Below are 25,779 nucleotides of genomic sequence, written 5' to 3'. Positions count from 1 at the left end.
AAGATGCCCTGGGACCACAGAAACCCGGAGCAGTCTATAATATATAATGGCTTCTGTGATTGGGGCCTGTGTCTGCCCTACTGTTGACTAATCACTGTGACAGAGGACTTCATCTTCTCAATAATGAGGTGCTTGAAATGGGAGGGGTGCAGGAGAGAGCCAGCAGTTCAGTTGCTCTCTAGTTGCATTATAGAATGCCCCGTATTTCAGAGACCTCCTTGGGTGCTCTATAGGGTATCAGAGGTTCCAGGTACTTCCTAGGGTGCTCTACAGGGTTTCAGAGACCTCCTGGGATGGTCTCCAGGGTATCGGAGCTTTCAAGGACCTCCTGAAGTGCTCTACCAGTATCTGAGGTTTCAGAAACCTACTGGGGTGCTCTACATGGTATCAGAGGTTTCTGAAACCTCCTGGGGTTCTCTACAGGGTATCAGAGGTGATGGAACCTGGAGGTTTGCTTTAGTGCCCCTTGCATTGCGTCACTGTGTTGCTGCATTGCGTATGCATTCATTTTAACATACTAAGGCAGCGCGCATACATTGCAGCACATTAGAACAAACCACAGTGCGTTGAATTACAAATGTTGTGACCCATCAGATTTTTGGGATGCTTTGGTGCATTAGCAGCCTGTTATTTTCAGTGGGCCGCCATTACGCGACACTCCATATTGCATATGCACACAACACAAAAATCCAAATGGGCACTTTGAATATGTTGCTCCGCATTCCTGCAATGTCAAACAATGTGATCCATTGTCTTTTATACATGTCCTGCCTTTAATCAAATCATATCACTAATGTATACCCAGTCACTTCCTGTCCTAAGTTGACAACACTTGTACCGCTTTTATATGTTATTTCACGAGTGTGTTTAGAGGCTTGCCTTGAGTTTAGCTTTAAAGAACTCTATATGGGCCTGGAGTTCAGTTATGAAGAACTCTATATGGGCCCCAGAGTTCAGTTATGAAGAACTCTATATGGGCCCATAGTTCAGTTATGAAGAACTCTATATGGGCCTGGAGTTCAGTTATGAAGAACTCTATATGGGCCTGGAGTTCAGTTATGAAGAACTCTATATGGGCCCGGAGTTCAGTTATGAAGAACTCTATATGGGCCCATAGTTCAGTTATGAAGAACTCTATATGGGCCCGGAGTTCAGTTATGAAGAACTCTATATGGGCCCGGAGTTCAGCTATGAAGAGCTTTATATGGACCCCTGAGTTCAGCTTTTTGGGGGGTTCCTGGTTTCCTTTTTGCAGCAGCCATGTAACCTGTCTGTACTCTGAACCTAAAAGCTTCTCCCTTTTAAATCACCATCTTGTAGTGGGCACAGACTTGGGCACCCTGTGCGGCCACCCTCTGGCAAAGTTGCCCCTGAACCTGGGAATAAAATCCTTACAGTCACCTCATCTGGACATCACAGTTAATGTGTCACATCTCCTGCAGACTGGCACAGCTCCATTAATCAGTAGCCCCATCAGTGTGCCACACATGGCCAATTAAAATGGCTGCCTGCTGGTTAATACCGGGCCGGGTTAATGAAATGGGAAAAACTAAGTGCACACATCACAGTGTCCTCTGCCTTCCTCCCAGTAATAATAGGGTTTTAATGGCGTTACATCGGGGCGACATTGCAGCAGGGAACAGCGGAAGGGTGGAACCTTTACGGCTTCGTGGGCAGTTTAAAGATGCCACGGGAGAGAATTTGCTTAATTTTTCCCTTGTTACTTGGTAACCGATTGACTGGTAATTGGAGAGACGTGATAACGAGTTAAAGCTGAACTCCAGGCTGGTATAAAAGTCGGCTCTGTAATGGTTACTACATCATTAAATATATACGTATTTATATCCAAGCAGTGTACCCCTCTATTTGACCCGGTATCAGAATCTTGCACTCCCTGTACAGCAGTGCTGAAGTGTGAGCATAAGACGCAGGAGGAGAGAGCAGAGATGAGCTTATCACTATCCAGTCACGGGATGGGGGGGATGGTCCATGACAGCCTGGATTTAGAGAAAGTAGATGAACAGTGCTGGCTGTCATTAACCCTGGAAGAGGTAGAAAAACAGTACTGCGGGAGACAACTCCGGTGAGTATTGCAGAGAAGGCTGCTTTCTTATATTATTATTATACAGGATTTATAGAGCGCCAACAGTTTGCGCAGCGCTTTACAATATAAGGAAAACATTACAATCACAATACAATTCTAGACAAGATGGTAAGGAGGGCCCTGCCCCTGAGGGCTTACAATCTAAGGCCCCATTCACACTAAGCGATTTATAGTGTGGTAATTCCCACGATATTGCGGCTATTTACCGCGCGATATCGCTCTCCAATGCATGGCAATGGGGCTCTGTCTGTCGCTGTCGCGGGTCGTGTGTTGCTACAGCAGGACCCTTTTTGGAGCGGATTTTGCCGCGATTCTAGCTTGCTCAATGCAAGCATTTGCGCGATATCGCGCGACAAACGCGTGATATCGCGCATTGCGAATCGCTCAGTGTGAATGGGGCCTTAAAGGGAGGGGGAAGTGATATATGAGGAGGTAGCTGTGTGGGGATGAATTGTTTGGGAATGTGATGGTTGAGTGGTTAGGTTGAGGTGGGATAGGCTTCCCCGAAGAGATGAGTCTTAAGGGATCGCCTAAAGGCAGTCAGAGTGGGAGATAGATGGACAGGTTGGGGTAGAGAGTTCCATAGGATGGGGGAGGCTCTAGTGAAGTCATATAATCTTACACATTTCTTATATCTTATACATTTTAACCTATACATTTTCTGCCAAGAGTTCTGATTGAGCTACTGAGTACTGTTTATATCTCTGATGAGACCAGGACTGTTCTTACCCTATATGCCACCTGAGACCATGGAGTGCGCGGGGGGGTTAGGGGTTCGCTAACATGCCTCTGGGGGGTGGAGCGGGGGCGGGCTTCGCTGATAGAGGTCACCTGGGTGCTTGGGGCGAATGCGCTGGGACTGTCGGCTTTGTTTGAACCGTGCTGTCAGCGGCTCTCTGCCCAGTCCCGCCCAGCTCACTGACGTCACACTGGTTGCCAAGAGCTCAGCGGGACGCCAGCCAGAGCATTCGGCTCAGCTGCCTACCCACCAATGATGGTCAGTGAGTTGGGCAGGAACCCGGACAGAGCGTCACAGATTGCCAAGAGCTCTTAGCAACCTGGGACACTGCGGCCAGCCCCCTCCCTCCGATCGCCAGCCCCCTTCCCCAATGAAATGCCACGTTATAGAGTTAATGTGTCTTTGCTGCTTCTCCCCTCATAGCCTGAGCTCTGCTGCACAGGGACTGCAGGAAGCTGACGCCAAATTAAATCCATTTATTTATACTGGTTACATTTAAAAAAATATATTTGATCCCAGCTTTAGGTGAGCAGTAGGCTGTGTGCACACATTAAATGCATATAACTGTATATGTTCCTGTTCATGTCACTCGGCCTGAAATATTACCTGGATATGTTCTGAACAGTTCCCAAGTCGTCCTCATTTGCCATCCCGCGTCGTTATTAATCTCTCCGCTCTCTCTCTCCGCGGTTTGGCCGACGTGAAAATCGTACCTCACTTTGTATTCTCTCTATGAAGCGGGTTACAACCAGGAACGGTAAAATGAATTGGCGAACAGCTTTTATAATAGTTAATCCATCCCCACATTCACTTCTACGTTTATGTTTCATTCTTTCCCCCCTCATTGGCCTGTCCTTGAACGTCTCACAGCGCAGAGAAAATATGACACGCTCGGTGAGGAGGGGCCGATACTAACTGCCACTGAAGCAGACAAAGGCAGTTGTGTGCTCCCCAGTTGCCCTCACTAAATTGCAGCCTCCCAGCTGTGCTTGGACTACAAGGTCAGAGGGGGGGGGGGGTTCTTCCTGCCTGAGGGTGGAAGGTTATCTGTCCAGGCGTTCCATGGTCGGTCTACCTGAAGACGGGATTTGGGTTTTTGATGGAGCTTCGGATAGATAAATTCTTTCATAGATCTCAGATATGTTCAGAATAAAATGATCCGCAGTGTTAGAAGATTTTATAACCATGTGATCTGAGCTGATTTAAAAATGTTATTCTCACCCATCCGAAAAGACAACTCAACCGCAGCTCAACCTCTAGTGATGCCCTCCATGTCGTCCTTTGCAGCCAACCACTAGCCTTCTGGGTTAAATTATGGGCATCCTTTCCCTTCCCTTCCATCCCCAACCTCTTACCTGTAGCTCTTGCCAACAACCCCTTTCTGCACAACCCTCTTTAGAGGGCTTGCAGCAGCGTTGTCACCCTCCACCCAAGGCGTCTCCTCATAGGTCAGCAGGACGACTGAGTCATGCCTTCAAGCCATTGTGGTGGAGCGCCAATAATGTCTCCTGTAATCCAAAAACACAGCCGCACACTGCCAGGCGTCATGCAAAGCTTCTTTATTTCAACAATCCAGTCAGCTCCAAGCTGGTCATCCCCACCGCTACTCACATGGACATATATATATTTTACCCAATTGGGCTCAGTCCTCGGGTCTCTGGCGAGCACCTGCAGTACACCCAAGCAGTGGAACTGTGATGTGGAAGGAGTGGTGGAGGTCTCTCTGTGCGCCTATATTGCTGTAGTTCTAGCAGGAAGAAAGGGACTTTTTCCCGTCACATATGTGACACAAGTGCCCAACCACCGGCCCTGTGGAAAGTGGAGACCGAGCATTCAGGTGCCCACACTCAAACCACGGAACAAAAAGCTATTTCTCTTCTAAATTTTAACAAGTGCATGGTTAGCGGTTTTGGGCTACCATTCCACTTAACGTGTGAATATAGGTATTACCTAGACATATACCAATACTCCTGAGATGCACATGTATCTTATACGACATGTAGAGTGTGTTTCCTGATTCTTATCCCTGAAGAAGGGGGATTTCCAGACCCCCCGAAACACAATCCTAATGATTCGTCCTTTTGGTGTTCAAAGTTTTCCACATTTCTAAGAGTTTTTAGATGTATCAGGGGCTATAGCAGTGAGAATTCTACGTGGGTCTGCCCACCTGCTGCAGTCATCACCAGGGGGTCCCACGTTCCCTACTGGATCTTTCGTGCATTTTACATTTCTGGAGATGAAACGGATCTGGAAAGACTCACTGATGTAGCAGCAGAACAGAGAGTCTCAGATGGGCAGGAACGCCGCCAGGGAATCTGCTAGGGAGGTCTTTCCACCGAGATTCCTCAAGAGAGAGCGGGGGCCTCAGCCCGTCATGTTGGACATAGAACTTAAATATCACTATTGGGCGGCTAGGCACCTGGCAAGGTATCTGACCACACAGAAGAACAGTTGAGAGACAGAAACGGAATGCTGGAAGTATAGAAAGTGTCTGAAGAAGGACCTTCATGGCAGGATCACCTCCAGGGCTGGATTCCCATTTCGGGTGCCTGAATGCACCAATGGAAAACTGTTTAGCCTGAGTCGGCGTGCTTACCTGCTACGTGACCCGCCGGATTTCCCATATGCGGAGAAGGACCCCGTGTGTCACGTAAGGCTGTCCTAAACGTCTGTCCACATCAGACAGGCATTTTATAGGGCAGTCTTTCACAGCACAGAGGTCCTTCCCCCTGTGTTGGCGGAAGCCGGTGGTTCCTGTAGGCGCTGCTGGTCTTGGAGCAAGAGGGTGCATTTTGTGCAGAATGCACCCTTGCTATTGCCAGTGTTGTATCTTGACACAGCACCAGGAATAAGGCAGAGTAGGTACGTGCACAGTGCCTCTCTATGGAGGGCACCTGTAGGCACAGCACGTTGCCTAATGGTGACTCTGGGGCTGATCACCGTGGAAAGTTCCTGATTTTTACAGATTGAAAATGGTACCAGCATGCTGGTGTCCTTTCAATCGGCTTTCCCTGTGAACTACAAAGCAACCTTCCTCTGTCAGCGTTTCTTAACCTTTTTTCAGTCATGGCACGCTTTAAAGTATGCAAAATCTCAAGGCACCCCAGTCTAAAATGTAAATATAAAAATGTGTAGCCCCTTCAAAATCCATACTAGACCCTTATCCAAGATAGGGATCCGGTACCCATTTAAAGGGGGACCTCAAGCAAAAGCACACAAAAATGAGTTCCCCCTTCACATTAGGTGCCTCCCCCATACACATCAGGGTTCCCCCTTCACATAAGAGCCCCCACTTACACGTCAGAGTTTTTTCCTTTACATTAGGAGCCTCCTTCCCCCATCACGCCAGGAGTAGCAGTTGCAGCAGCAGAGAGGGGGAGCAGGCCTGGAGATAGGCGAACGTCCGTCCTTTTTTGAATGGATCCCACCATCCCTGGATTAGTGTCATTCAAGGTGCTGACAGCTGGCCTGCCTCACTACAAGAAAGGCATGATGCTGTTTGAAAACTTTGAGACACCCCTGAGGAAGCCATAAGGCACCGTAGGGTTTCATGACACCCTGGTAGAGAGAGGTTGCTCTGTGTAATAGAGAGCAGGAGGTGTTCATAGTCCAGAGTCGAGGGTGGCAACGCTGGTCCTCCATAGATAAAGTACAGTACAGCGTTGCCACCCCGGGACAGGAAGTGTTACTGGCAGGTCACCAAGTAAAAAAAAATGGCGCCACTTAGTGCACTTTACGATGCCGGCTGCCTTTTTATGCTAAGGGAGGCTTTTTATTTATGCATTCTATGGGATTATCAGACACGGGGTCAGATGTGTGCTGGAAAATATCATTCCTTACTATATCATTTTTATTTTAAAATGTTCTGCTAATCCCCCCTCATCCATAGACACTTAAAATTATTTTTTTCCCCACAGAAGCCAAGTTGCACTTTGTTCTGCAGCCTTTTTAATCCTCCATCCATTTGGATTTACAGGGGTTTTTTTTCAAGCCGATGTTTTCTAGTTTTATTTTTTGCCTCCTTCCATTAGTCCTGCTGAAATGGACTTGTAGGATCTCCAGCCCTCTCACTCTCCCTCTGTCTGCGCTTCTAGCAGCGGCGTGAGGGTTTGATACGTCGCCCAGAGAGATTAATGTCTACCCAATAAAAGCCCCTGGCTTCCCGCAGAGAAGCAGCCAATGCTGATCTGACATTCCGCGCCCGCCCGGCTCTCCGAGACACAAACCAGCGATGGAAATATCACTGCCGCTGATGAGCAGAATTTAACACGGCAATAAAGAGAATAAAACAGCTGTCCTGCCACGCTGACAGTCTCAGGCTGCAGAGAGGAGAAGAATGGGCTCGGGAAGGCTGTTTATTTATTATTTCATTTGTGCCAGCAGCCCCGGCTATGCGAATATGCGAAGAGGCATTGCAGCGGTCGCGGAAGGTGATTTTTTTTTTTTGTTGGTCTGAAGCAGCTTTCTACATCTGCCGTCTCACTTACTGCAACAGAGATGTTAGCGCACGTGTCTGTGCCATGGTGGCATTTCATTATACCAAACTGGGCGTCTTGTGGGGGCAGTGGGCCACAATCAGACAGATCAGTCTATACTAACGAAGACAAGACATTAAAGGGGGCCTTAAGGCCTCATTCACATGGGCAAAGGAAGGGTTAAAACAGGAGATTGATCCACATTTCTACCGCCCCCTGACTGGCCACCTGAGGCTTGTACGCATGCCATAGGAAAGGTTAAACATTGCAATCAATGGGACCATGCGGCAACCACGGTATTGCATTCCAAGGAGTCATTGAAATAAAAAAAGAGAAAAAACGCATTTGGGAGGCAGCAGCATCACCTTCTGAGCACCAGGACGCTGCTGCTGCTGTACTGCCCCCTGGAAAACAATCTACCATAGGTCTCTTTTCAGTGGGGCATTGGGGCCTGTCCGTGTGAATGAGGCCTAAAGTGGCTCTAACCCCTCACTGGATGACATTTCGTTTGCTGTGTGTGTCATAATCAATAGACATGTTTTCTTCCATGAAAGCCTGTGGTCATCAGTTAGGGTTGCCACCTTTCCATCCAGTGAAACCCGAACACTCTAGCGATGCACAGAATTTTTTTGGGGAGAATGAGTTGCAGCTTATTCATATGTAAATAGCGCCACCCATTAATATGTAAATATCACAGTCAAGATTATTTTCAGTGGGGGTCCAGTAGCCCCATCTTCATTTTGGTTGCCCCTGTCTGCCTGACATCTTGTGTCCGGATTTCAGCTGCCATGAAACCCAGCATTCAAAACCCGAACTGTCCGGGTGAATCCTGGACAGGTGGCAACCCTATCATCAGTGCTGCTGATCTCCTTTAACCTCTTTTGGCCACTCCCTGTCTAAATGCACTTGTTCCAGTGTTGGCTGCACATCATTGCTCTGGTACTCTAATTTCATGCTCCCAACTTTGTGGGAAGAGTTTGGGGACAGCCCCTTCCTGTTCCAACATGACTGCGCACCAGTGAACAAAGCAAGGTCCATAAAGACATGGATGGGGGAGTTTGGGGTGGAGGAACGTGACTGGCCGCACAGAGTCCTGACCTCAACCCCATAGAACACCTTTGGGATGAATTAGAGCGGAGACTGCGAGCCCCTCCTCCAACATCAGTACCTGACCTCACAAATGGTCCAACATTCCCATAGACACACTCCTAAACCTTGTGGACGCCTTCCCAGAAGAGTTGAAGCTCTTATAGCGGCAAAGGGCGGAGCCAACTCAATATTGAACCCAACGGACTAAGACTGGGATGCCATTAAAGTTCATGTGCGTGTAAAGGCCGGCGTCCCAATAATTTTGGCAATATAGTGTATATACACGTACAGCGATAGTTTGCTTATATTGCTCTGGTACTGCTTCCTGATGGTGACACTGGTGCTCAATAGAAGTGGGCAGGGAGAGCGTGTGACAGTGTGACAATTGGGAAACCGTTGTCACCCCATAACCAGAAGTAGTTGAGCAATTACCTTCATTGCCGGATCACCGTTGATTATATTAATGAAAGCTGCAGATATGAAAATACTGCAATGACTTTTAAAATGACATTCACATTGTAGAGTGTTTATGGTTTTTTGGGTTTGATGGGGGCTGACATGGCAGAGCTTCTTCTGGAGATGCTAGTTGCCTCGCTGTCACGTTGACCCTCAACACACGACTTCAGTACTTTGTCACTCTCGTGTCAGGTTGTCTTTAGTTCAGCACCAGTGAAGAGTGAATGGTACTTTCAGCACCTTGGACAGCGGAGTGCCTGAGGCTTGGATGAGCTTTCCTTCGGTTTGTGTAGGATAATGAAGCCTGTTTATAGACATCGCCTCCTACCTCTCCCATTCTTTTCAATCTTCCTGATGGCTCCCTCCTATTTCTCTTGTTTTAAAAAAAAAAAAAAGAACACATTTATCCTCTTTAAATTTTTAAAAATGCGAATTTTCTTTCTTCAAGAGGACCTTGCGCCTTTCCTACCAAACTGAACTCTAATGTGCTTTTTAATTACACCTGGATGGCCATCAATAAATCAATACTCACTAGGTACTTTGAAGCCATTGCTCGCCCGAGCTCAGACGTTGAGTTGCCGCTCAGTAGGCAGGCTCTGAGAGCGGTGACACAAATAAGTGCTCATTCACAGGGCTGAGTAAAATTTCAACACACGACTTCAGTACTTTGTCACTCTCGTGTCAGGTTGTCTTTAGTTCAGCACCAGTGAAGAGTGAATGGTACTTTCAGCACCTTGGACAGCGGAGTGCCTGAGGCTTGGATGAGCTTTCCTTCGGTTTGTGTAGGATAATGAAGCCTGTTTATAGACATCGCCTCCTACCTCTCCCATTCTTTTCAATCTTCCTGATGGCTCCCTCCTATTTCTCTTGTTTTAAAAAAAAAAAAAAGAACACATTTATCCTCTTTAAATTTTTAAAAATGCGAATTTTCTTTCTTCAAGAGGACCTTGCGCCTTTCCTACCAAACTGAACTCTAATGTGCTTTTTAATTACACCTGGATGGCCATCAATAAATCAATACTCACTAGGTACTTTGAAGCCATTGCTCGCCCGAGCACTCCACTCATCACAGCGTTTGTTTTTTTTCTCCATGTCTTGGAGACTAGGATGGTCTTTCTGGATCCTTAAGCCAGCCCACTAATGATCTGCACATGTGCATAAAGAGATCAGGCATCTATGTAGTAGAGAATTCTTGTGAGAGTTGGGGTTAGTGCTGGTGGGTATTTGTTCACATCAGAATTACTTCTCTCCCCATATGAGTCAATGAGAACGCAAAAGCAGCTTAAAGCTGGTTGATGCAGCTTAGGAGGTCCAATGCAGGTCACATGTACCCATCAATCAATTCTGAAACATCTCTCAAGTGCCTCAAACGGATGTCAAATGCAGGCCAAATGCACTTAGGCAGGGGCGTTACTACATCCTGGCACCCAGGGCATGTGCCCCAGGTCTCGTAGCGCGTGCCCCGGGTCTCTTACCGCTTGCCCCGGGTCTCGTACATTGTAATAGGAATACATAGTGGAGTTGTTTCTCATAACACAATCAAATCTTACTTGAAAAAATCATTTTTATGTAGTGAGCACCGCCTTCCGTCTGCCCATCACTTCCAACACCTTCCTGGATTCCCAGTGTGCTCTGCGTCTCTTTCCCTGCTGCTTGATGTGATGCAATCTCCATTTCTCAAGACTACACCTCCCATCACGCATTGCTTCCAACACGCAATGATGATGATGCATTGTTCAGACGTTGAGTTGCCGCTCAGTAGGCAGGCTCTGTGAGAGCGGTGACACAAATAAGTGCTCATTCACAGGGCTGAGTAAAATGGTGTCAGTGCTTTGGGGAAGTCCATCCTATGGGCGTCTCCAATAAGTAAGTTTACAAACTTCTAGGTGGATCTGGTTATTGGGAGCGGGATAGAATTTATGGAAATACAGATTTATTTTTCGTTTTTGACCATAGATATCCTTTAATTTTGGTCATCCATTTTTACCACCACCTCCCGTACAATCATCTTGGGTAGTACTCTGTTTCTACTTGTACCTGAACCTCACAATATATATTTATGTTTCAATACACGATATTAGACCATTGATGAGCAATGATATATATTATATGGACTTTACACTTTTAAAACATCATTTTCTTCATCAACATTGTAATAAATTTCATATTCTTTTTTAAAGGAGAACTATGGGGGTTAAGGCTTTTCCCCCTAGTTCTCATGACAGGATCGAGAGGTGAGCGAACGCCGGTATGTGTTCGCTCACCTCCCGATCCGACCTGTGACAGTCTCATTGTCACAGGTCGGCTAGAACTATGAGGTGAGTGAAAAGCACTCCCCTCATAGTTCTCCTTTAAGCAATTTCATACATTCGATTTTATTCTAAGTCTTATGGAAAGAGAAACAACATCACCCACTTTCTAACATTGTATACCTCGAACCCTCTAACATTACAGTCTAGGTGCCATGGGGTCCTCCGGGTCTTTTAAGAGCCTCGAAACGCACCCTGCACTTAAGAGCATTTGCCCGTCAATCCAAGCCCAAAGCTCGTTGACTCAGGCCTTTAGAATCTGCGTGGAGCACTGCCTCCGGGGTGTAGTGCAGATTTGCCAGGAGGCTGCAGACGGGCTCTGCTAACAAGGGGGAAAAGTCTGAGTTTGCTGTGAATAATTTACTATATGGAGCTAATTACATTTTTATCCATAACTATACGACGGTGATTATGCATGTGGGGGGGTTGGGGAGCTAGTGACTAAGGGAAAGTAGTATTTCAAGTACAATTGTCATAACAGTGCAGCCTGACCTTCCAGGAAGATGTGTGTGCTGTTATTTAGTTGTATTCTCTCCTTGTCAGAAAATAATGTTCAGGCTGTGAGGCCCACATAGAGTCTGAACTGCCTCCTTCCTGAGCTCAGGGATGACCAATGGCACCGCCTGAGCTGCTGGCGGAGAGCAAATAATCTGAACCCAAAGCTAAAAAAAAGTTTAGGCTATATATGTATGTATGTATATGAATGTATGTATATATATATTGTAATGTTAGGGGAATCCAGCAGGATCGCAGGACACAGGCTTTGCAAATAAAGTAAAGTTTATTAACTGAAATAGCTTCACAGCAGCAACATAACAACACAGGTCATCTTCACTGACCAGCTGGCCAACTCAAACAGCAACTCTTCAGTACAACACAAAAGAACAGTCTCACCGACATGAAGATTTAGGAGCTGCAATCGCAGTTTAAACAGTCCCAGACTTCCAGGGTAACTTTCCCAGTCTACAGATTTCAAGCAAGATTAATGACATTCAAGCTCACAGCAGTACACAGATCCCCACTCTCCAACCTCCTCCACACTACTCCTCACCTGCTAGCTACCACTTCCTGTCTTTTAAATGTGGAGATAATATAGGAAGCAGGATGAGAGGTGGAGGAAGCAGAGGCAGGGAGATCCTGGCACTTCAGGTTCTTAGGTACAGCTTCCTCTTTAGCAAGGACAATGGTTAGCAGCCACAGTAATGACATCACCAAATCTCTTGAGACTCGCAGTGCTTTAGATGATCTCACACTGCAGATAGTCAGCTATGATGCTACAGAGTGCCCAGAGCCATCTTTAATGCGGGGCAAAAAAGGGCAGTGGCCCTCGGCCCAGTCATTGTTGTGGGGCTTAAACAGGACCGGTGCGAGCGTAAGGCTGCACCTAGCACCGACCCTGAGCTTTGCTCCCCCGTGCCCAGGTGTTGCACGCCACCAGTTGCCTGATAACCAGAAAGATGGCCGCTGCTCTTGTCATGTGACCCAAGCCCACTATCTCTGTTCTGTAGGTTGAGAGCCGCTCACCTTCAGGCCCCGACTGTACAAGCGCTGCGGCCAGTGAAGGGATGTCAGAAGGGGAGCGGGAGGCAGGGGGCTGGGAGGTGATTGGTGGCAGGGTGATGGGGAGACAAAAGAATATGGACACCGGCACTCCAACAGCAGATGGAATACCTTTATGTATTGACGTACATGCAAAAAAAGTAGCATAGTACACTTTTCGGGGTCACATAGGATCCCTTGCCCAGATTCCAATCAATATTCAAGATGGCCCTGGGAGTGCCTAGGCATCCTCACATACCAGGAGGGGCACTACTATTTTTCAGGTGGATATCAAAACCAAAGGTACATTTTTCCAGGTACGGCTTAGGCGCAACTTACATTTCTCGATGTTCCCAATAACCGAAATCTTTGAGTTTAGATACATTTTAATAAAATAGAATCAACAGTGGCATCTTGTTCTGTCATTCCGCGGAAGATATTAACTTTTCGTCTTTATTTTTATACGTTATAACCTGGCCGTCCACTCGCGATCGCTGCGTAGGCAGCCCTTTGTAGCGCAAAGTCGGCTTCTTCCAGTCTTAAACATATGAAAGGCTCTAAAGCACACTGAGCGGATCTCCAAGGACACAAAGTATACAAGACGGAAGAGCGCGGGGTACTTTTAATTATTACTCATTGTTACTTCTCTCCAGACTGAAGACGGCACTTGTAACTTCCAGCACAAAGACGTGAAGCTCTGGAAGTCAATAAAGGTTGGGCTGGATGCGAGTACAATGCAATGCGAGAATTGCTACTCGGGTAAAAGGGCCTTATTCCGGGAAGATGCACAAAAGACATAAAATGAATGTTTTTAATATCTGGCAGACGTTCGAAGTGTTTTTCAAGGCTCTTTTCTCCCTTTTTATAACGGTAAATGTTGAGTCACTTAACCTACAAAAACTCCGCTACAGTCTCGGGGAGGGGAGCGATGCACATCATCTTGTGCACTATTGTTACATCTTGGATGATTTTTATTGTGTTTATATATTTATATTGCAATATATTGCAATATTGTAAGCAGACCTAAAATAATAATAATAAATAATAATAAAGCTTAATGGCTTTAAATACAGCTTGCGTCTAAGCTGACCGTGTAGAGTAACCCCAATGTCAGTGCTGAAAATATTTACTCTTAACCACTTGATTTCCGGAGCCATTTCTTACTATTTGCTCACACATGGTAAACTCTGAAATTTTGACTAGAAAGCGGCTTCAAACCCCCAAACAATTATATATTTAATTTTTTTATAAGTTATTTTCAATTTTTTTTTTTTACACTAACTTTATTAATATCACATAGGGGGCTAACAAGCCCCCTATGTAATAGCAGATAGGGTGTGACAGGTCCTCTTTATGGAGACATCTGAGGTCTTTCAGGTCCCTAATGTCACCATTCAATTTTTTTTTTTTACACTAACTTTATTAATATCACATAGGGGGCTAACAAGCCCCCTATGTAATAGCAGATAGGGTGTGACAGGTCCTCTTTATGGAGACATCAGGGGTCCCTAATGTCACCAAAGCTGAAGCTGATGAAGTAGAGATCTGCTTCACCAGCTTCTTCTCCTGGTTCCAAGAGCCGGAGAATGTACACAGTGACACCGGAAGTAATGTAATCCACATCACTTCCGGGTCAAGCGATCGGAGGTGAGATCAGCAGCTAGAAGCTTGCTGATCTCTCTCCGATCCATGCGGGGAGAACCGCTGTGCCGGTCCTGGGCCCGCACGGGGGGACAGCGGATCCCAGGGTAGCTGGGGGGGAGAGCGCACTCCGCCCATCGGTACAAGCGATCCACCAGATATATAGTCGCCGTATCGCTTGTACCTGAACAGCAATCGCCTGCTGTTTACACTGATAACAAGAACACGGCTGCAGCAGCAGCCGTGTTCTTGGTATAACCACTTCAGTGGCCGGCCATATATGTGCGGCCACCCACAGGAAGTGGTTAATGGGGATCCTGTAACCGCATTTTACAGATGTACACTGAGTGGCCAGATTATTATGACCACCTGACGTTTGTAGGCAAATTAGCTAGAATTTGGCGCTGAAGTTGCTAGAGGGCCAGACCATTATAAATAGGGAAGCAGGTTGGTTACCAGGACAGTAGAAGTGATTTGTTTCTGAAGATACGGGGAAACAACGCCATTTTACAGCCTTTGAACGCGGGATGATTGTTGGCGCTCGGAGCCATGGAGCGAGTATCAGCAAAACAGCAGAATTCGTTACATGTTCAAGAGGGGCTCATTGTTAAAGTGTTTAAAGACCGGACCGTCAGCCGAAAATCTGGGTCTGAACGTGCGAATTGTGGCCGTCAGCGACTAGTCAATGTTAGGGCAGAACGGAGAGTGGCAACACTGGTACAAGACAACAGAAGGGCAACAGTGCCGTGTCAGATTCCTCACATCACCTTTCAACATCTCGTGATCAAGGAGAATGTTGTTCCCCTGATGGAGCACATTGGACCATTAGCGGTATAAGGGTCTGTTTACCTTCCTCTGGATGAACTGTGGGTATCTGCGGGCATTCGGTTCTGTTTTATGGAGGTTTTCTATTCATTATTCTTTTGAACTCGATGGGCTTTGTGTCTTTTTTTTTGTTTTCAGCCTCACTTTGCAACTCTAACCAGCACAATCTTCTTTTTTTTTGTTACTCCCGAAATGAGCTCCATACAAAGCGTAGAAATGCGTCATTAGCGGACCGGCTGCTTTGTTCAGCTACCCTTTTTACGTCCGCCAGAGTAATGGCTCCCCAGTCCTCCGTTAACATTAGCAGCTGGCATTAAAAAGCCTCTAATTCGGAAATGCCGCCTTCAGGTTAGTGTGACCCGCGTGGATTACTTGACAACGGATGGGGTCCAAAATGCCGGTTGCGTAGTCTTAAAAATAAATAAGGCTGTTTTTATGTTAATGTGAGTGCCTATCACCAAGAAACACAGCGCGGTATTCCTTTTCCTCCCTCACCCCCCCACGCAGTACAGATGAGAATTAAATTAGCTTTTTTCTTTTATTACCAAAGTTTAGCGTCTTCAGTTTTGAAATTTAAATGTTCCGTAGTAGAACGCAAGCTGCACCATAATTACCCGACTGCCGGCAATCATTTCATCTAAAGAGCTTTCGTTTGCGGGGTTTTAATGCCCGGGAACAAACGCGTTGCGCTGAACATTGTGTGTATGGACGCCAGTCCCCAACAGTCTGAAAATAATCTAATTTGGGAGGATCCTGCAGGAAAGTTTCGGTGTCGCGGCATTGCGTTTTGGATGGTTGCTGAGACGTGGCAGTAAGGTTCAGGGGGTTGCGTGTTGCCATAGCTGTGACCATTCTTGTCTGGCAGTGGAGGTTCTTTTCAAATTCTAAGTCTTCTTAAGAGTTCCTGAGGGTTTCTGGAATGCAACTGCGGTGTGAACCAAGGACGGTCCCTTTAATGAGGCTGTCAGAGACTGTTGCCCTCAGATGGCATCTCTTCAGGTGGGTCAAGTGTGGGGGCCCAAGGGCCGCACTGCTACTCAATGTTTGCAGCGTGCCTGCTGCCTCCTTTGCGGCCAGAGTGTCTCTAGTTGCTAAGAGCCGGGCGGGGAGATGTGCAAGGGCCATACACATCCTGCTCAGCTCTTAGCAGCCTGGGAGCTCTGGCCGGCATCGCTCCTGGCAACCAGTGACATCACTTCCAAGAGCTGGATGGGACGCCGACCAGGGCACCCCAGGTTGCTGATCCGGGTGGAGAGATGTGCAAGGGCCATACACATCTTACTGCTTAGCTCTTAGCAGCCTGGGAGCTCGGCTAGCATCCTCCTAGTTTCTGATTGGCCGGGAAGCAGGCTCCATGCTGAATGGCTGGGAAGCCAGTTTCCCGGCCAATCACACTCATGCCGGCCAAACAGGAAGCCAGGTGGCGGGTATTGACATGCCGCTTGGCTTCCTGAATGCCTGGTAAGCCGGCTCAATGCCAGCGGAAGCATCGGTATTGGTGCATCCCTAATCTAAACCAACAGCTTTGCACTATATTGGGGGGAATGCCGGGGTTCTATCGAAAGCTCCAACTCATCAAGATCTCCAACTGCCTCACTTCCGGTGCTCGCAAAGACTGGAGCTCTGTACAGCTGCGGTGCGCATGCGCGCGTAGCGTTTTCAGAATACCCATCCAGCTTGCCACCTGCCGAATATTGTTAAAATGCAGCTGTTACAGAAGCTCCGTCAGTCTTTGTGTTTTGCGGTCTAACGCCGTCTGGTCGAAATCTCCAATTTGCTAGTACCCGGCAGTGAGGTAGTTGGAGATTTCGACGAGTCGGAGCTTTCGACAGAACACCGGTTCACTTTTAAGCCCCTCCTGTAAAGAGAACCTGTTAGTTTGGCCCATTGCGTGCAAAGTTCAGGTTCTCTTTAAAGGAAAAAATGTATCTACTCCTCACAAAAGCTCTCTTGTTGCAGGCAGTTGTGTATGGATACCTGTTCGTTTGGCATGCGTTGTTGTTGTGTACTTGTGGAAGGATAATGCTCCGGCGAGACGTGCAAATTGTCGTTTTTCCGTTCCTCTTTTTCAGCTTTCCTTTCAGGGGAGCCAAAATGATGATCCAGCCGAATGTATTACGCTTAAAAAAAAAAAATCTGTTGGCAGCTGCTTGTCAGAGTTTTTTTTGCCTCCGCAGAATTTTTTTCTTGCAGAATCGCTCTCTCTCGGCAGCGCGGGCTCTGGAAGTGGTACGGAGCATGTGAGCCTGGCCTCCCAGCGAGACCCATTACAAGAGCAGCAAATCCTTTCTCTCTGGATATGCATAGGAAACAGTTCTCGGGTCAGGGCTTCAGCTTAAAACCTAAATCTGTCAGAAATCTGGGATTTGAGAACTTTTTTCGGGCGCAGCAAAGCCGAACTGTTATAGTTTACGTCGCTCAGAAGTCACGGCCGTGGGAAGAGAAAGCGGAGGCTCTGAGGGTGACGGGTCTGGTGGATGTTGCAGTTATGTACTTAGGAGGCAAAACAATGGCCATTCAAGTCTGCCCGAGCTAAGTCGACGTTTCAGCACCCAGACGGCCTGGTCTTTCTATTACGGAGGCTGGCACAGCATGGCGGGATTTTCACTGAGCCCTAAGAGCTTGCCGGAATGGCATTTCAGCTGCTGCAGAGTAATTAAGAGCTGCCAGTCATTTTCTCATGATCTTTAATGTTACTATGGTGGAGAGAGGAGGCTGTAGAGAGAGGAGGCTGTAACTATGGTGGAGAGAGAGGAGGCTGTAACTATGGTGGAGAGAGAGGAGGCTGTAACTATGGTGGAGAGAGAGGAGGCTGTAACTATGGGGAGAGAGGAGGCTGTAACTATGGGGAGAGAGGAGGCTGTAACTATGGGGAGAGAGGAGGCTGTAACTATGGGGAGAGAGGAGGGTGTAACTATGGCGAGAGGAGGATGTAACTGTATGGTAAGGAGGGGTGAACCTTCCCGTTTCGCACCGTGCGTCTCCTTTATATACATCTTTCTAGTTTTATGTGCTAACAGATTTGCCCCCCGGGCATTGGAGAGGAACATGTGCGGGATGTGGTAGTTCTCTCCTCCCTTCAGATTTTGCTTTAGAAGCAGGCTACTCACTCTGGAAGACCCTTTTCACTACATAACCAGGCCACTCAAGTCACCCCTGAACTGTCCTCAGAACTACATACACCCGGGCCATCATGTCCTCAAGTCACCCCAGAACGATCCTCATCACCATATCCCCGGGGCCATCATGTCCTCCAGTCACCCCAGAACATTCTTTTTCCAATCCTGCTGATGAATAACATGGACTCTTCTGGCCATTGATGCTGTTATTGGTCATTGATACCCATAACACAATGATGTCTATGATGTCTACTGTGCATCCAGATCCTCTGCACTACCGAGCAGCCATGACAGGACGCGGAGAGTCGGCAGTCTGCTGATTTCGGATTCAGCTGTTTTCCGGAAAATCCGGCAAATCAGGAATCCGGGCCGCCGTGATTCTCGAGTTGTGTGCGTCTCCGAGGATTGTGGACACATCCCCATCTGCATATATTTAGGTGAATCAAAAAACGTAAAATTTGTCTGACTTGCAAATCAATTTGTTCCTGGCCACTGACGCTCATCCTCCAGGAAATAAACAGAACTTGGATGATTTTGTGAGCGCAAAAAGGGTAAAGAGACAGTAAGGGGCTTCTAAAATTCTACATGAATAAATTACTGACTTGCCAGAATGTACAGCAACAGGATCATTGTTCAGAGAAGCTCCACCTTTTATAAATTCATCCTTGAGCTTCAGTCAGTGACTTTGCCTAGGCTGAGATGATGTCAGCAGTCTGCTGCAGGTAGTAGGAGGCATTTCCTCAGTCTCCCCTCCCCCCAGTGATCAGTCTGCAACATTGTAACTTTGCAACAAGTCACAAGCAAGAGAGGCTGCAGTAAGGGCTGATCTGTGTCAGATATTTGTGAAGACGGCCAAGAACTACACCAGAATTTAAATGACTGTGTCATCTCTGAGCCGCCATCTCAGTCCAGGAAGTAGACGGTTACCCTGGATGATGGCTGGACAAAGATGGCACCGTCCTTCTGGAAAGAAAAGCAAATAAAGGCATGGTCAGGGGGGAGTACTGTGATCTCTGCGATTGGTAATACTGTATATACCTTAAAGACTATCGCTTACACAATACTGAGCATGCTGCACTTAAAGCTGAACTCCGGGAGCAGCAAACATTGTCCTCATGCAAGAGTCATTGAATCTCGGTCAGCTTTGTGTATTTCTTTCAGATCTGTGCAGTAATCCAGGGTGAGACTTCCTGTAATAGACCGGTCACTACTCCTCTCTCTTCTTGTGCAGGATGACTGGTCCTGTCTCCGCCCCCTCCTGTAATAAAGACCGGTCACTGCTCCTCTCTCTCTTTGTGCAGGGTGACTGGTCTAGTCTCCGCCCCCTCCTGCAATAAAGAACGCTCACTGTCTTTCTCTCCTTATGCAGGGTGACTGGTCTCGTCTCCACCCCCCTATAATAAAGACCGGTCACTGCTCCTCTCTCTCCTTGTGCAGGGTGACTGGTCTTGCCATCCTGTATGGGCCCGTTGAACAGCTCTCTGCGCGGGCTATGTACAGCACATTCATGGTGTCACCACTATTGTTATACAGCCCCCCCCCCCAACACAAAACATTTCAGATTAATTGAGCTGGTGGCGGTGTTCCCGATTTGCCATTACCCTAGATCCCCGTGAGGCGTCTGGAAGGGCCCACGCCCGCCGTAGGGGGAAGACGAATCCTTCTGTTCTCCAGGCATGAAGGAGAATGAAAGGCAGCACGTGTCGGCTCCCTTAAAGGGCAGGTAATCCCGGAGATTTATCACTGATCCGAACAGTCTGGAATTTTCCGTGTCGAACTTCAATATTTTGACAAGGTGGTTTAACCTTTCTTGAATCGCAGAGTACGAGCAATATCCCCTCCAAGCTTCTGAGACTGAGCAGGAGATTGAATAAAGACCTTGAAGTTTTTTTTTTGGTTTTTTTTCTAGGACTCGGATGTATTTTCACCCCGAAACTTTTTTTCGAAGGGATTCAGAAATGTTCCACATTAGAAGAAGAAAAAAAAAACTCCTGAAGGCGAGGCGCGGAATGGAGAGCGCGCGTCTTACTGGGATAATGTCAGCGTGAAAATGCCTGCTGAACCCGTCACTGATAAGGAGTTAACTTTGCTGTGTCCTTGAAGTGGAAATCTTCCATCCAGAAGCGGCTGCGGACGGAAGGGGAAGTTTAATGCAAAGAAAATGGCCGGGTACCCGCTACAATCCTCTGCAATTCGTGTTTAACCACTTGAAGGCCCGGGGGGCGTTAAACTTCCTTCCTGTCCAGGCCGTTTCTCAGTACTCCGAGATACTTGGAGTGACGCATAGAGCTTTCTTTTGGTGGTATTTCATCACCACTCCGGGACCCCCAGTGCCTCCCCTGACCGCACGTCCCTGCTGGGGGGGGGTTTATTTTTCACTATATAAAGAAAAAAGTTAAAGATCTTATGGAAAAAAAATAGTTTTCCCTTCATTATGTTATGAAACATTTATTATTACCCAATCTTTTGGTAAAATAGAGAAGACGGGGTCACGTCAGGTACATAGATACCAAACACGTCCAGCCTTAAAACTGCAAGCACCAAACACTGCCATATCCAAAACTGGCCGCAGGCGACGCTTGAAAAGCTTTTACCGCTCATCGGTTTAGTATTAACAGTGATTGATGGCACTGGAATGATTGCTCACACTCTGACGTTCATGGCGATATGTAACGTGTAGTTCAATCATTGTTTTTTACATGTAGGCGCACCTGACGCGTGTTTATATGTGTGTTATGTTGGGGCGGGAGACTTTTTTACTTTGACTTTCATTTTTTTTTAAACTTTTTTTCTACAATTAAAGTGACATTAAACCCTCAGATGTTTTAACATAAAACAATACTGTAATGTGCGCCTTACTGGTAGTTTCCCTTCTCTTTGCTGCTCTTCCTTTTAAATCCTCATGTCTTCTCATGCTGGGGAAGAACTTCCCTTTTCAGCTCAGGGCCTTTTCCTGTAGTGCTGGCTCAGATTACAAACCCATAAAAACGGATACACAGACACCATATATCCATTCCTGAGACAAGGCAGTCTGCTGCAAAACAGAAGTTCTGCCCAGCATGAGAACAGATAGATTTAAAAGGAGGAGCAGCAAAGAGAAGGGAAACCACCATGGATTATAGTAAGGCGCACATTACAGTATTGTTTTATGTTAAAAAATCTGAGGGTTTAATGTCACTTTAACTTTATTGCTATCACATATAGAGCTAACAAGCCCCCTACGTGATAGCACAGATACAATGACAGGTCCTCTTTCTGGAGACCTCAGGGATTTATTAGACCCCAATTGTCACCTATGGACCCCCCAAAGAAGCTGATAAAGGACGTCTGCTTCACCAGCTTCTTCTTTGGCTACAGCAGCCGGAGAAATGGCAGAGGGACACCAGAAGTGATGTAATACACATCGCTTCCGGGTTCAGTGATCAGAAGGGGAGGTCAGCCTCCTGGGAGTATGCTGATCTCTCTCCGATCTAAGAGTACAGACTAGGGATCCACCGATACCACTTTTTTAAGACCGAGTACGAGTACCGATACTTTTGATCAAGTACTCGCAGATACCAATTACCAATACTTTTTCTTAAAGGAACAGGTCACATTTTTTTCTAAAGCAATACAAACTAATGCTTTAAGGTCACTTTCTTAATATTATGATTCATGAGATGATGAGGGAGCATGACGCTGGCTTCCCGGCCAATCAGAATGCTGGGCGCTGCGTCATTACACGGCGCCCGGCTTCCGGATTTGGTAGCTTCCTGACCAATTGGGAAGCCGGGCGCTGCGTCTTTGCACGCTACCCGGCTTCCTGATTGGCCGCGAAGTCGGCTCCATGCTCTCTCATCACAAGTGACGAGAGAGCATGGAGCCATTTCCTGGCCAATCAGGAAACCGAGCAGCGTGTAATGATGCGCTGCCCGGCTTCCTGATACAGGAAGTACTCGTGCTAGGTATCGGAGCATTTGGGCGAGTACGAGTACTCACCCAAATACTCAGTATTGGCACCGATACCGATACTAGTATCGGTATCGGTGCATTACTAGTACAGACCCTCCGTGCTGGCCCGGGCCGGCAGAAGGGACAACAGAGCCTGGGATAGACGGCTGCGGAGAGGGGGGGCACACACTTCCACGCAACATACAAGCGATCGGGCAGCTCTATAGTCATATATATATATATACACAATGACTTGCATCGGACCAAAAAGTATTTTCAGGATTTAGTCTTAAAAGACTGACAGTCCCTCCAAATGAGGTGGTATGCTTTCTATTGTGTGGTACCCCGATACACTGAAGTAACATCCGTATCGATGAGAGAAGTCCTGGGCAGACAGGACTACCATAATCGGGTGTCAGTGTTTTCCCTTTAAGAGCGCTCCGTCCTTAGTATGGCACTCCGCTCTCATTTCCCAGCCAGGCAGCCAAAGGGACCTAATTAAATCCTCCTAAGCTAATTAGAAAGTGACTGAGCGCCATTATCTTCTTTTTGCTGTGGCTGGTTCACACGTGGGAGGTGTGCAGTGATTCTGGATCTCTCATGTGTGGCTGTCTATCTTTAGGAGGAACGTGGTTTACCTGTCAGTTTATTTAATTGCTGTATTGGTCCCAGAGCCGTCGGCGCTTCCACAAATCAGAGACGGACCGCAGCTCATAGGTGCACAGTGGCATGGCAGCTTGGCTTCCACATAGATTCCCAGGTTTGCATCTCAGACTCCTAAGAAACCATTTTAATTGAGTCCCTTTGGCTAGTGCTGGGGGATGATGTATTGTGCACTTGCAGTGTATTGGCTCTTCCATGTAAACCTTCATAGCGAGGCAGAAAGTGATTAAAGTAAATGGAAACACTAACCGGATGACATTTCATTTGCTCCGTGTGTGATGATAAACAATTGCTCTTTTTTCCCCCCTTTATTTAGGGAAATACTTATTTTTTTGTTCCTACTTCATTCTGCTGATGATCTCCATCAGCCACTTCCTGTCTGCAAGAATGAATGAATGCGTTGCTTCACTGCCAGCTGCACATCGTTGCTCTGGCCTGGCTTCCCAATAGTGACAACACTGGACTGTTCCTGCAGAATGTGTGTCAGCACAGCTGCTTGCAGTCCTAAACAAGGGGACCGTTTGCAGGGCTGTAGCTACCATGGGGCGAGTGGCGCACTCGCCTCAGCTGACCGGCCTGGCTGTGCCCCCTCGCCCCTGTTGCCATGGCGAGCTCCTCCTCTGATCCCCGGTGTTCTCCCCTGCCCGTATGGGCATAGGCGGTGGGGGATCCAATGGGGGCTCTCTCCTCACTGCTCGGCCATCCTGAAGTGACAGCGCTCCCTCCTCCTCTCCCCCCCCCCTGCTGGTTTCAGGATGGGGAGCGGAAGGATGGGTAAATATCAGATAGCTGATCACTCCAGTGTTTGTAAATAACTGGGGACACATAGTACTATGTGTTCCCAGTTATGAATGAACAGGAAGTGCTTTACATCACTTCCTGTTTGTGCGCAGCGTCGGGTGACATCACACATCTGTTGGGGGGGCACAACTCTCTGTCTTGCCTTGAGCGCAAAAGGAGCTAGCTACGGCTCTGACAGTTTGACATGGTGACACCGCAGGGGAGGAGCTGGGAGGCAGTTGTCACCCAATAGCAGGAAGTGCCATGGCAGAATCACAAAGTATTCATTTGAATCCCAACTCCAGGCTCCTCCACCCCACCGTGAGGCCCCTCCTATTTGTATTTCATGGGCAGGGTTTTGGTTAGGGCGGAAAAGAAGTACTGCGGGGGACGGCTTTGAAAACAAAATGCAGATTTAAAGTATACATGAAGCTGAAAGGGTTAAAACCGGGGGTAGGCAACTCTGGCCCTCCAGCTCTTTTGGAACTACAAGTCCCATGAGACATTGCAAGACTCTCCCACAGCCACAGGCATGACTCCCAACGGCAGAGCCATGTCGGGATTTGTAGTTTCAGCTACAGCTGGCGTGCCGGACTTACCTGCCCCTGAGTTAGACCCTCTGCTGAGGAGCAGAATAGAAGCACCACTCCACCTCTTTTACACAGGGCCCAAAAAAAGCAAAATCCCTGAAATGACTAATTTGCAACGATACCATTTCTCTCTCCTCCTATCAGTGCGCTCCATGAAAGCACATGAGCACTGTAGCACAACTGATAGCACCTTGTACTGCTTCTGCCCCACCAGTCTAAGCTCTGCTGTACAGGGACTTATACCAGTTATCTCTTCTGATTTGGCTCCTTGTGCTGCCCCCCCCCTAGTCTAAGCTCTGCTGTGTAGGAAGTTATACCAGGTCTCTCTCCTCCTATCAGTGTGCTCCATGAAAGCACATGAGCACTGCAGCACTACTGATAGCACCTTGTACTGCTTCTGCCCCACCAGTCTAAGCTCTGCTGTACAGGAACTTATACCAGCTATCTCTTCTCCTACCAGTATGCTGCTTGAAAGCACATGAGCACTGCAGTACAACTGATAGCACCTTGTACTGCTTCTTCCCCACCAGTCTAAGCTCTGCTGTACAGGAACTTACACCAGGTCACATTCAGCTACTTACACTGCTTGCGTTTGATGATGTATTAGTGAGTCCAGAGCTGCGATACTTTGTGTCTAGTTCAGCTTTATAATATTGCATTTCACATGTGCGGGTCTAAAGTTTTCTGGGTCATTAAGATTAATTTGCTTCTAGATATAAAGCCTCTACTCCCCGCCCGCCTCTAATGGGATTTCCCTACTGGACACGGGGATATATATTTAGAATTTTTGACTTCCTGATCGGAGAGATTCCCCCCCAACTCTGGCACGGGAGCGGAGAACTCTTCAAGGTGACCTCGGCGGAGGCGATAATGACAGCGTATCGTGTTCTCAGGCCGGTAACTGTCTCTCCGCATTGTTTACTTCTATAACTGCGTGTCGGGGAAAACGACTCGGCTCTGTTCACATGGTAACCGTCGCACTATGGATGCCGATTCCACTTTCTTCGCCTCTACCTGACATCTGACTCCGTACAAGTCCCGAGTGCCATTGAGATCCGTCATAGAACCGGAGAGGGTTTTTAAAATTTTATTATTCTGTTATTAGTAACAAAGTTATACATATTATATTCTGACATTGTATCATGCGCGCAGGCTGCAGTCATACACGGCTTGGTATAGGGATTAAAAGGTCGGTCTGCCTGAAACTGTTGAGTAAGATAGTGGTAGATGTGGGCAGGGGGGATACACCAATGTCTATTTTAGTCATTTTAGGTGCAGCCCGGCACCTTCTGAGGTAGGGATGCACCGATACTGATACTAGTATCGATATCGTTGCCGATACCGAGTATTTGGGCGAGTACTCGTACCCGCCCTAATGCTCCAATGCCTTGCCCAATACTTCCTGTATCAGGAAGTCGGGCAGTGCGTCATTACACGCTGCCCAGTTTCCTGATTGGCCGGGAAGCGGCTCCATGCTCTCTCGTCACTTGTGATGAGAGAGCATGGAGCCGACTTCCAAG

The 25,779-nt window shown here is 47.4% G+C and overlaps 1 protein-coding gene across 1 annotated transcript in view; it reads left to right on the top strand.

The window, feature by feature from the left end:
• Positions 1-25,779, top strand: part of CHST8 (carbohydrate sulfotransferase 8) — a 189,097-nt gene that overhangs the window by 124,522 nt on the left and 38,796 nt on the right. The gene's annotated exons all lie outside the window — the stretch shown is intronic.

Source organism: Nanorana parkeri, unplaced genomic scaffold (genome assembly GCF_000935625.1).
Source record: "Nanorana parkeri isolate BGI_ZX_2015 unplaced genomic scaffold, ASM93562v1 scaffold609, whole genome shotgun sequence".
Classification (NCBI taxonomy): Eukaryota; Metazoa; Chordata; class Amphibia; order Anura; family Dicroglossidae; genus Nanorana; species Nanorana parkeri.
Note: the sequence above shows the minus strand (reverse complement) of the source record. Positions and strands in the feature narration are given on the sequence as shown.